The 11,945-nt window shown below is 45.8% G+C and overlaps 1 long non-coding RNA gene across 1 annotated transcript; it reads left to right on the top strand.

Annotated features, from left to right (window-relative positions):
* Positions 1–3,602: 3,602 nt before the first annotated feature.
* LOC122373814 lies at positions 3,603–10,766 on the top strand. Its single transcript, XR_006255111.1, has 3 exons — positions 3,603–3,672; positions 4,162–4,282; positions 9,577–10,766. It is a non-coding gene; the product is annotated as an uncharacterized LOC122373814 (long non-coding RNA).
* The last annotated feature ends 1,179 nt before the right edge of the window (positions 10,767–11,945 follow it).

Below are 11,945 nucleotides of genomic sequence, written 5' to 3' on the forward strand. Positions count from 1 at the left end.
CCCCTCTCCCTCTCCCACTCTCTCTCTCTCTCTCTCTATCTCTCCATCTCTCTCTCTCTCTCCCGCTCTCCCTCTCCCTCTATCTCCTCTTTCTCTTCCACTCTCTCTCTCCTCTCTCTCTCTCTCTTTCCTCACAATATTCGACTGCCACAGCGTTGTAGAACTTGTTTCCAGACAGGTCCAGGCGCTCCCCACTCCGCAAGCCCCAGCACCACGGCTCAACCGCCCAAACACCCTCCGGCGGATGACCTCCGACTTCGGCGACTGACCCAGCCGACCGTACCGATCGCGTCCCTCTCCACGCCTCCGCCCGCTTCCCCCACTACAACTGCGTAGTAATTGTAGCGTGTGCAAAGGTCACGTGACATTATTTACTTCTGCGGTTTGTTCGGCTGACAAGAGATGGCACTAGTGGTCTGTGGATCAGAGGCGGGGCTAGGTTCTACGACTTCTTGGGGCAACTTTAGGGCAGAAAAGACGTTTTTTGGCTCCTCATCCCAAAATGCTTCGAACATACAAAAACAAGTTAGATATTCGAAAATCAGAGGACCAAACCGATCGTTTGACGTATCTTGCTCGACTGAGAATTGATCGGTCTTCAAACTACTGAGCAAAAACGAGGTGATTAGTAGCAAGTGCTGGTGACTGTACTTAACGGTTCCTTAAAAATGTCCGCCTCCTTTTCAATGGTTTGCGCGAAGACACAATGCCAGAATCAACCAATCAATACCAGAATTTTAATTGCGCAGCGAGTCAGAGGTGCCCTCAATCCTCAATACACATAGCATAGCACACACTAAATGTAGGCATAGTCACCAGCACTTGCTACCCATCACCCGCGGACGGCGGGGGAGCAAGCTACCACCGCCCCTGAGAGACTAGCGCCGCCATGCGCCAAGGAGTGGAAACACCACGTGACTGAGGCCACGTGAGGGAAGGGTCACGTGATGGAGGGGCGGGGCATAGCAGCTTTTGCGCCCGACACCAACTGAAATGCCGCGCTGTGATGGGGCGCCTTAGCATAAATGAAACCCGGCCGTCAGAATCAGCTGTTCGCCTTATATGGAAAGTGAGCCTGTGCGTCTCACTGCTCTGTGTTGGTTTGAGAGCCACGGCACTATACGAATTGTGGGCCCCTTTGAACGGGTCACCGCCCGAGGCACTGAGGCGACAGCTGTGCCGAGCAAAGTCTAGCCTGGCTGGAGAGGTGGGCCAGGAAAATTGCGATCGAGCAGCCACTGGGACTTGGATTGGTATTTGGTATTATTATCTAACCGCGACAAACGATGTCAGCAGCCTCTATTCGTGTCATAGACAGACAACGTGGGCAGTGCCCAATCAAAGCTACTAAACGAATCAGTTAAGAACTTGGCGAGGTTACCAGACCTCATAAAAAGTGTTTACATTCGTTTTTGATTGGCAAATGGCATACAAGCCCGCTGTGATGGACCAAAAAAAGAAGCTGAACAGTGCATACAATTTCTTAAAAGCTCAACGGCTTAAAAATTTAAAATATAAATGCTAGAACTCAGCCTGCATGTGTAAACTCTGGTCCGGCGCAGGCAGGAAGATTATATTGCCACTTGCAATTCCGTTACTCTGTAATTTAAAAAAAAGAGTTCAGAGAGACTGTGAGAGCAGAAATTGAATGAAAGCCCGACGCCTCGTTGGGGGAGGGAGGGGGGGGGGGGCGAAACGGACCATCTCTCTTTTTCAGTCGATATCTCCTAATCTGTAGCAGATTTCGCCACCAGTCTTTCGTCACCAGCCTAAAAATGATGCCCTTCCGGGCATCATTTTTACATCTTGTGACCACATTTTTCCAAAGTCTTTGAAAGCTTAGCCACAAAGGACGTCAGATTCATGTCATGTTCTGCCATTTTCGACCCAAAAAAGGCTTAGCGGGAAGAACTATCACGCCTACAGCTTTGAAGATAACGAAAAATGTTCAAGATAAAAAAGATGTAAAATAAACAGGGCTACAAAACTCCTAACTCGGATTAAACAAATTGACCATCAAAACTTAAAGTGATTTTTATATCAAACCCCGAAAATACCAGAACTATTGGTCTGCTATACCTACACATGCCAGACGTGATCTCGATGGCTCCATTTTTACCAAAGCTATGGTGAAAAAAAAAATCACTCAACATTTATTACGTAAAATTTCCAAACTCAACTTTTAGCTGTTTTAGACCACACAGAGCAAAAATGACCACCTTTGGATTCCCCGTGATGAGCTGAAGCGAATATCTAGGTACCCATTTTATGCAAAATATCAACTTCGAAAATTAACCTTATTTCACCTGACCTTGACCTGACCTTCACCAGGGTGTAATCTAAGCCGCAGTGTTCTAAAATTGGATATTGGTTGGGTGTGCCGATGAAGAAAAAAAAATCTTAGGATGAAAAAAAAGAAAGTAAATAACTGCAGTATTTTTGCAAAATGGTTTAATGCCAATTTTTATGCTAACTGATAAACCAGGATTTCATGTCAGGATCTTGACAGGGTGTGGAACAAAAGGATGTGGGTGCATCAACTGTCAAGTGACAAGTGAACTGGCTGTTGGGAATACATGAAACTCTTTTCAGAGATGAAGTAAAGTTGGTCATTCATATTTTAGAGATGAAAATATTTTCCCCATTAGGTGTGATTTGCCACCAAAAAGGCTGAAAAATGAAACACTGCTAAGCCGGCCCCAATGGTCGTCTAGCCCACACCATTGAATTTGAAATGCAAAATTGGCTATAAAACGTGTATCACACGACGCTAGTATAGTTGGATTTATATTGTAACCCTTAGTGGCCTGACCTCGGTGGCCTGATCTGGCATCAGTGACCTTTAGCAACATATTGTTAGAAAGCTTTCTACACTGATCATTAACGCGCTTTAAGATGACAGTGAGAGTTTATTCATAAGAAATAAACAATAATATGTTGCATAATCAATGCATTGTTAACAGTGTTTAACTTCCAAAGCACATCCCCCGGTATTCTTGTCTTCTAACACACAATTACAAATATATACGTGCGCGTGACAGCTGCATGACAGAACTCTTAATTTGATATACTTCACAACATCACCCCGTCGCCAAAACACACGTCGCAACAGCATTGAGAACGTTCAACCGTGCGCTACTTTCATCGAGCTTCGAACACCTCACTCCACAAGGAGATTACACTGTAAAAAATGTTAGCACAGTTTGAGTTTTCTGACTCACTTTAATGATGTGTTCAAACAAGTTACCTTGCTAATGAATCCGTATTTATCGAGTAATTTAAACCTTATTGCGAAGCAAAACACGGTTGGTCCAAATCAGGATGAACTAGCTCGGAATCCCCATGTACAATGACACCTTTCGAGTAATCGCCATGTATTCATACCCGCATTTGGCGGACACTGTGTTCCGAAACACGAATACGATTTTGTGGAAGCATCCTTGCGCACGGTTATACCGTGTTAAATGACACGTTGGCGTGTTTTACCCCTCTGCGTCGAGTTTAAAAAGCAGAATGAGGTTATTTGAGCCGCGATCTTGAGAGATATTAACACTGTGGGTTGTTAACTTACTCGGTTCAGTTTCGCGCCAAATGCAGCGCCGCGTGGGCCTCAGTCGCCATCTTTGTGCGATCCAGGGAGCTCGTGTCTGTGCTGCGTGTGACGTCTTGTTGGTAAGTACAAGTGATACTTGCTCCAAATATTTCTTAGCAATAACATCAGTGATATTAAATGCCTTTTAGGCGTGGTTACATAAATATTATCCGTGTAGTGACTAGTGTGGCGTTATGGATGGAAAGGAGGAGCCCTCGGCCCTGATTCTCATTCTGCCACTCCACCACTGGTGGCTATGTGTGCGTTTGTAAACATGCTACTTACATGAATAATTTTGACTGTACCTTTTCAACTTTTGCCATGTATCTACCAGCTAGTTATAATTAGTCTGCCTGGTTTCTCTCTTGCCCTCTCTCTCTCTCTCTCTCTCTCGCTCTCTCTCTCTCTCTCTCTCTCTCTCTCTCTCTCTCTCTCTCTCTCTCTCTCTCTCTCTCTCTCTCTCTCTCTCTCTTTTCCATGGTATCTCCCTCTGCTTTTCTATTTGTCTGTGGATAAGAAGTAGGTAGACATCTGTTTGGCTGCGAACTGACCCAATTTATTTATTTCAGAATACGGCTCAATATGAGCAGAATGAAGGTAAATCTCCAAGTCCCACAGTCAGAGCTCAAGACTGTGAGGCAGGACTTCATTCCTTGATGAATGCGGCTCAACTGCTAACAGGATAAGAAGGTATTGTCCTATTTCTGCCGATTTATTATTTCACATATCACAAATCACAATTAGTGTCTGCATGGGACTCTGTTGTATTTTAGTAGACTAGGGTTTTGCCTTCTATAATATGAAGCCGATATTGAAAATTAAAATCACATGTTTAACATATTTATTATCGTCAAAAGCATAACCGATTACCCAAATCCGACGAGAGCCCGGGCGCCCCGGCGCCCCGCTCTACCCCTGCGCTCTCCCTCTCTCGTCCCGCTCCCAAGCAGTGATGCCATCCACATTTTTGCTCCATCCCAAGATCTCGACCAGAATTTCCCAAGATTCTCGTCTCGAATCCCAAGACTACCCATCGCATATCCTTAGGAGTACCCCAAGTAAATCCATAGCTTATTTTGGACATATTAAGGTGTTTAGTATTCAACTTTCTCTTCTTCGGGTCCACCCTTGTCCTTATTGGCGTATTTACAGCAGCTAATGTACCTAGAGGCCGGGGGGAGGGGAGGGGGAGGGGGTCGATCGGACTCCTACAGCTGATCGGTTCCTGACCGAGTATAAGAGATTTACGAAAAATGAAGATGCTGGCCTAGATGACATGAAGCCGGTGGTATCTGATATTATGGTCAGGTCATTCGTCGACCGTCAATGGTGGGTCAAGGACCCAAAACACAAAGTCCGAATCTGTTACAACTTCTTGGAAACGAAGTCTGTGGCATTTTGGATTTATTTCGAAATTTTTCTCGTGACACATTTGGAGAAGCTAGGGTTAGGTGAGGTCAGGCTGATTTTAAGTGTTTTCCACCACTGAGTTTTGAAATATGGGCTCCAAAACAAGCTCTTAAAAGCTTATGTGAATCCCGAAATCGAAAAGCCTATGCTGTGAATCTGCGTATAAGCCAGTGCCCGCTGGGGCCCATGAATTTTCAAGCCGACGATGGCGAGGGGGTCTAAACGAGGACCTAACTCGTCCCCTGGACTATATAGTTACAAGACGTCAGCAATGTTGTGAAGGTCGCAAGGTTACGCTTTGATTATTTTTGGTCCAGCAGAGCCCAGAGGTCAGGTGACCAGACACTTTTCCGAGGTCAAAGACAAATTGCCCTTATTTTGGTTCGCGGTCAACGGATAAGCCTCCATAGAGCAAAACCGTAAAATGAAACGCTTTGTGCGGGAGCCGCTTTCTGAAATATTTTTTAGGCATAATGTTTGTACAAGCTTTTCATAGCCACCCAACATAACATCATGCCGCTAAACCACCCATCCCCGTTGATCGGTAGTTGGAAATTAAACAAATGAGCGCTAGTTGCGAACAGCGACTGAAAGCTGCTACTATACCTACCAGTAAAACGCCTTTTGGGCGAAGAACGAGCGAGCGAGATAGTGAGCCCTGCAGGCTGCACGTGCGGAAGGGCGAGAGGGTACTTCCAACAGGCTTGCGCAAAGCACCCCTCAAACCGATCGCTAGCGGTGTACTAAATTTGAACGCAATCGGCCTAGCCGTTCCTGAGATCTGGAAGCGGCATTCTGCACGTGCGCACGTGCAAACGGGGTCCAAACTGACTTTTGCACGGCACCCTACTAACTGGTCCCCAACCGTGTACCAAATTTAAGCGCAATCGGCCCAGCCGTTCTCGAGATCTGGAAGCGCCCCCCGCACGTGCGCACGTGCAGTAGCACCTTAACCGCAACACATGGGAATGCATTGCCTGGTGGGTGCCTGCCTGTATGCCAAGTTTCAGCGAAATCGCCCCAGTAATTACCGAGTTATTAAAATGGGAACAAATTTGACACCTCTTATTGTTGTATTTTGCACGTGTACTGGGGGTGACCCACATGCATCGAGAGTATCCTATTTTTGGTAGAAGGGATGCTGCTACCCTACAAAAATTACCGCAAGTCAATCGCCCAAGCGGCTGCTGAGATATGAGCCTCTCAAAATCACTACTTTTGCAGAACAGCTTGAACACCCTTGACTTTTCACGTGGCACGTGCCACGACGGTCACTGAGATGTATCAAAAGTAGTCAATTACGGGGTAGAAGGGATGGGGCTACCCAGCAAAACAAAAAACACATGCCAATCGGTCCAGCGGTTGCTGAGATATAAGCCTCTCAAAAGCGTTACAGGCCGGGCCGGGCCGGGCCGGTTCGGGCCGCTCATACTGAGATTTTTCCGTTATACTGAAAAGACTCGCTTCGCTCGCTGCGCTCGCTCGCTCGTAATAACAAGTAATGGTACAAAAATAATCCTGCGATCTCGGTAAGATAATGCCTGCTAGAAACATCGCAAGCTTCGTCCGTTACTTCAATGTTTGATTAACCGTCCGTGAGGCAAATCCATCCTAAATCTATTATCGACCAAGGAAAAAACATGCGACAGCATGAGAAGACAAAGTGAAATCAGCTTCTGCCAGATCCCAAGATATGCAGTGCAAATCACAAGATCCCAATGTTAATGTTCAAATCCCAAGATCTTGGGACAAATCCCAAGGAATGGCATCGCTGCTCCCAAGGCCATATACCCGCTCCCGTGGTCGGCTGTCCCGCTGTCCAAGCGCCAGGCCGTTGCCATAGCGACGGCTGACGGCCTCCTCCGGCGGACGGATCCGGACGCCGAAACTCAGCCGTCTGTATTTTGATGGTTCTTATAGGTACCTATCTTGTTTTGATGTGCAATGTGCATTGGCTATTGGGTTGATCAGGGTTGATGTTGGACGTTACCGATAATAGGTATAAACTATAGAGTCGATGGTGAACTTACCTAATCGCCAAGTATGTGTTAGTTTATAAACGTTGGCCTTTCGTGTAGAGTATAATGGCAGGGAATGGCCATTTAGAGGTCAAGGGACGGTCACTTCAGTAAAGGGTGCGAGCTTAAAGGTAGTGTGCCACCTTTGAAAGATTTCCCATTTTATTTTTCCTAGGATAAGAAGCTTCTGTTTTTACCTAATATCGCAAAAAAAATAAAAAATGGGCCTGGAATAGTGCCTTTTTCGCCTAAAAGTTTTTCGGTTTTTAGATATGTATAACAACTGTAGTGGGCTCACCTCCAAACAGGCGTCGGGCAACAATCGCGAATGCGGCGCACTTGTGACAATAAGCAAAGGTCATTATAGTGTTACGACCATACGACGTACGGGAATGAGTTATCAGCTGTCTAATCGTAGACAACACAATGTCGAGCCTTAAACTGTAAGCCCGTATTGGTATTCTTTCTTTTATTTGGCTGTCGAACATTATTTATGGTTTGAAATATGATTTTATGTAAAATAGTTGATATGAAAAAGCCGTCTTATAAGTTATGACCCCATTTCACCACACGCAAGTGGCAGAAATGACAATGATCAGCTGACGCATTTTTCTTGGCCGAAGTCAGAGCGCGCGGCCCGACGCACCACGCGTATTTGGAAATTCCGACCTCGACGAGCATCAGAAGCCACCTAACAGGCGTGTTCGAAACCGCAGGAGATGATGATGAACGGGTTTATCGAAACTTGATTGGATGAGCATATCGGTAGTAGCGATTTCAGTGTGTGCATTTATTGTTCATAGTGGTGTGAAATGTGGTTGGGGTACGACCGACAACCCGTCGGGGCGAATTTCGCACTGGGGTACTCAAAATTTGAAGAATTTAAGACGTTTCCATGAGTTTTGAAGGTATGGATAAGTTCTAAAAATCCGGTTCTCCTTATCTGGGCCATTAACTCCATACGGTCCAAGAAAGCTGGCACACTACCTTTAACCCGCGACGCCCGCGACCCGCTGGGGAGTGGGAGGCACCCCTGTTGTTTTACGCTGATAACTCAAAAACGGCCGCGATTTTTAACTCGCCGATTCTAGTACTCCTCCGGACATCAATTTCACTCAACTCCTGAAAAATGCGTCCTAGGTCACCCCGGGTCATGAGTTATGGGGGTCAAACTGAGGTCATGTTCGGACATTTTCCGTCTAAAAAATAAAAAAGTCGTTCACGGGAATAAATCACAAAATAGATTTTCAATCAAAAGACTCAAAAATCGCACATTAGGTACAAAATGCATGGCAAAGGAAACTGCTACCACAAAATTTCCGAAAAAGAAATATCAATATTTTGATATTTCTACACTCAAAACTCCTCCAGTTATTTTTTTTTAATTTAGGGAAGTTAAAAACGGAGCATATGTCGGAGAGATCCTTATTCCTTATTGCCTTTACAGGGTGTCTCAAAAAAGTGTCACGGTTTTGAACATCTCCCGTTTCGTAACCATACACATCCTAAAAATTAACAAAATATGTGTCTGTAAAACTGCCAGTGATATATGTAGTTATTTGAAAGACTAAAAAATAAAAAGCGTCTGTTCTTGTGACGTCCGATTTTTTCAGCACTTGTTAGGTACTGAAAGAAGTCTAGAGTAATATCTACGATACTTGCCCCTCTTTTCCTGACTAAATAGGTATCAACGTTTTGTCGTCTCTTTTACATGATAAGTCACTTTAATAAAATGCTTGTCATTATAAACTGCTACAATTTGACCTTGCTTGCCGTCCTGTGATGTCATAGGTCAAAGAAAAATGACGTCGGGGAGACGCGTCGAATAACTTATAAGTTGATCCGAAAAGGTCAACTTAAAAATTTGACCTCAGGTCAAGGTCACGGAAAAGGTCATGTTGCAAGTCATTCGATTCGTATTGTTAAGCCGAACACATTCCTGGTGTTTTCAGAAACTGTTTGAGACGGTTCGTGACCTGAGATGACCTCAGAGGCATTAAAGGGGGTCACAGGTGCAATTTTCCGGTTCATTGTGCCATGTTCATCTGTGTCCCGATGTTTGAGGGTATTTACGGCCAAAAGAAGCGGATTTCAATTTTCTTCCATTGACTAAAAGTCAATGGAGGGGTCACAAAATCGACCTGACCTTAGGTCACAGATATCAAAATTCCGAGAAATGCAAATTGTTCATACTGACAAGCTCATGCAATAGCATGAGTTTCAAACTTCTGGGATGTACGAATATACTTTAGAAATGACTGAATCACAAAGTTTAAAGAGGCATGATCACTTAACTTGGACTGTGACCTGACCTTATGTGACTCGGGATCGAAAATATTACTCACGATGTGAAATTGATGTATTATAAGCTATACCAAGTTTCGCAGCGCTGATCGCCGATTTTTTTTTTACACTCGCAAAAAAAAACTGGCAGGTGTGGCCAACGCTCCCCCCCCCCCCCCGACCCCCCACCCGTGCGAAGGTTAGAGTATGTATCATTATGCCGTTCATTCATGCACTTCGTCATTTACTGACATTATTTTTTTCTTATTTCAGACACGAACCAGGAGAAGTTGGACGCTTTTTAGAATTTCCTCTCGTACCGCTATAGTGTCATGGGTGGAGGGGAGCAAGGCTGCCATCTCCGAAGACAACACGCCTCTGAGTGTGCGCCTCCTAGTTTGTGCGGCAATGTTCCCCGTGTTCAATGAGAAAATTCAATGCCCCAGCGCTCTGAACTCCCAGCTAGTATTGACGCAATAGCTCTCCCAAATGTCGACCGGAAAGTCGTTAAAAAAATCGTTGCGACGATCGGCTCGACAAGCTGAAGACCGCGCCAGTGAATGTATGTGAAACGGCACCTCTACTCTCCCATCGCCAGGCCCAAAGACGTGTTGTTCATAGGTGTCTTTCACAATACTAGTGTTGCTGATCGCGGAGGACCACTGTCCACTGCTCGTCCGCCGTGGTGTTTCTTCTGATGAGGCTCAGAGCGCATGTGTATTGTTTACTGTGAACAATCTGTTGAAATATATAATGAGTAGATCTGTACTCTGAGACTTAATGAACTTGGCTAACGAGGATGTGTGTTAAAGCAAAACGAACTGTGTTACACGCCTCAATAATTATGTGGAATGAGTTGTATAAATGTATACTTCATGTCGATTTATTGCGGTTAAAGACGTTACCTCTGTTTAAACGCGGCTGGGCCTGTTACAGCCCCGTTTGCATCAAAGAAGGTACGCCTTTCATCGCAATAAGTCCACATGAATTATATATTCATATATTCATTCAACGTGATCATTGAATCGTGTAATGCAGCTCATTTTGCGTTAATATACATTCTAAAAGGAGGTACTGGACGGGAAGTATATGAACACGAACCGAGCTACGAAACACGTTACACGTTTATGGCGAGTTTACTAACATCTAATTTCCGGATATGTTAACACAAATAAGTTTATGTAGCCGATAATTATCCGAGCCCAGAAACACCAGTGGTGTTATTGAACACTTAACATCTTTAATGCGAGCTATTTTACACGTTATTCGATACGCTAGAAACATGTTGGCGAGTTATCGAACTCGGTAACACGTCTTTATCGAGTTACGGAACACCACTTTTTGGAAAGTCAAAACTCATACCGAGTTATGTAGCACGGATTTACCGTGTATGAGAAAACACGGTGGCGTGTTATGAGATACGGCTGTACCGAGTCGTTTTTGGCCATATAACACAAAACGTGCTATCATTTTTTACAGTGTACAGCCGCAGGAATTGTGGTCGCCTGCGAGCGCGAGTAGGGTACCGACGCCCCGCAGCCACCTGGTAGTCAGCCGTGTCGCCCAGCTCGCTCATGACCTCCGGACGGGCCACAGAGGAGGGTGGGCAGTGCACCAACACCCCCCGTGACACCTCTTCTTCATCTCGACGAACGGGACCAGGATCCTGAGTGGAGCGGTCCTCAGTTCCAACGTTCGAGCCGGAAGAGGAGCCGGCTACGGATGGGGCTGTCGGTACAGGCGGCGCGTCAGGAATCTGTTCCCGGTTTACACACTTTTTACAGCGGTTCAAGTGCACCACTTGCTCCCCACTTTGCATATTTAAGAGCACATTTGCACCACGTCTGCTGCTAACCAGGAATGGCCCATCATACACAGGGTCCAAAGAGGAGTTTCTAACCTCTTTGCGCAGATACACGTAATCACCCGCCCTAACATCGCTATCCTTCTTCCCCTGGTCGTAGTAAAACTTAGAAGAGGCATGTGCCGCTGAAGAGTTTTTCTTTGCCTGACTGTGCAGTTCTGTCAGCCTGAACTGTGTTTCCTCAGAGTGGGTTTCAGGGCTGAAGCTCTGCTCGGCGACTATGCCGTCCCTGGCCCGGCCGCCCCCCACCGGTGTCCGAACGCTCACGCCGAACATGAGTTCGTTGGGTTCATATTTTGTTGAGTTGCTAGGCAACGAGTTATAAATACTTCGCACTTCACTAAGCAAAGCAGGCCACTGATCTGTTACCATTTGTTGGCTTTGCAGCTTGCACCTCAAAAGCTGTTTCACAGTCTGGATAGTGCGTTCCGCGAGACCGTCCCCCTCTGGGTGGTACGGTGACGATCTCCGTTTCTCAATGCCGAAGGATTCGCACAGCTGGCTCATCATCTGACCATCTACATTTTTCCCTTGATCAGTAATGATGCGGAGTGGTGGCCCATGTCTGTGAATCCATTCGGACCTTACTGCGTTACATATGCTTTCTGCCGACTGGTCCTTGAGCGGAACGAGCTCAACGTAGCGGGAAAACATGTCTACGATGACCAGAAGGTAACGGCTGCCGTCTGGCGCCCTGGGCATGGTGGCTATGTCGAGGGCTATGCTTGACCGAGGTGACACATCGCCTGTTTCGTACTCTTGCATCGTCTGTTTGGGT

The sequence above is a fragment of the Amphibalanus amphitrite genome, unplaced genomic scaffold (genome assembly GCF_019059575.1).
Source record: "Amphibalanus amphitrite isolate SeventyFive unplaced genomic scaffold, NRLGWU_Aamphi_draft 001555F_arrow, whole genome shotgun sequence".
NCBI classification, from domain to species: Eukaryota; Metazoa; Arthropoda; class Thecostraca; order Balanomorpha; family Balanidae; genus Amphibalanus; species Amphibalanus amphitrite.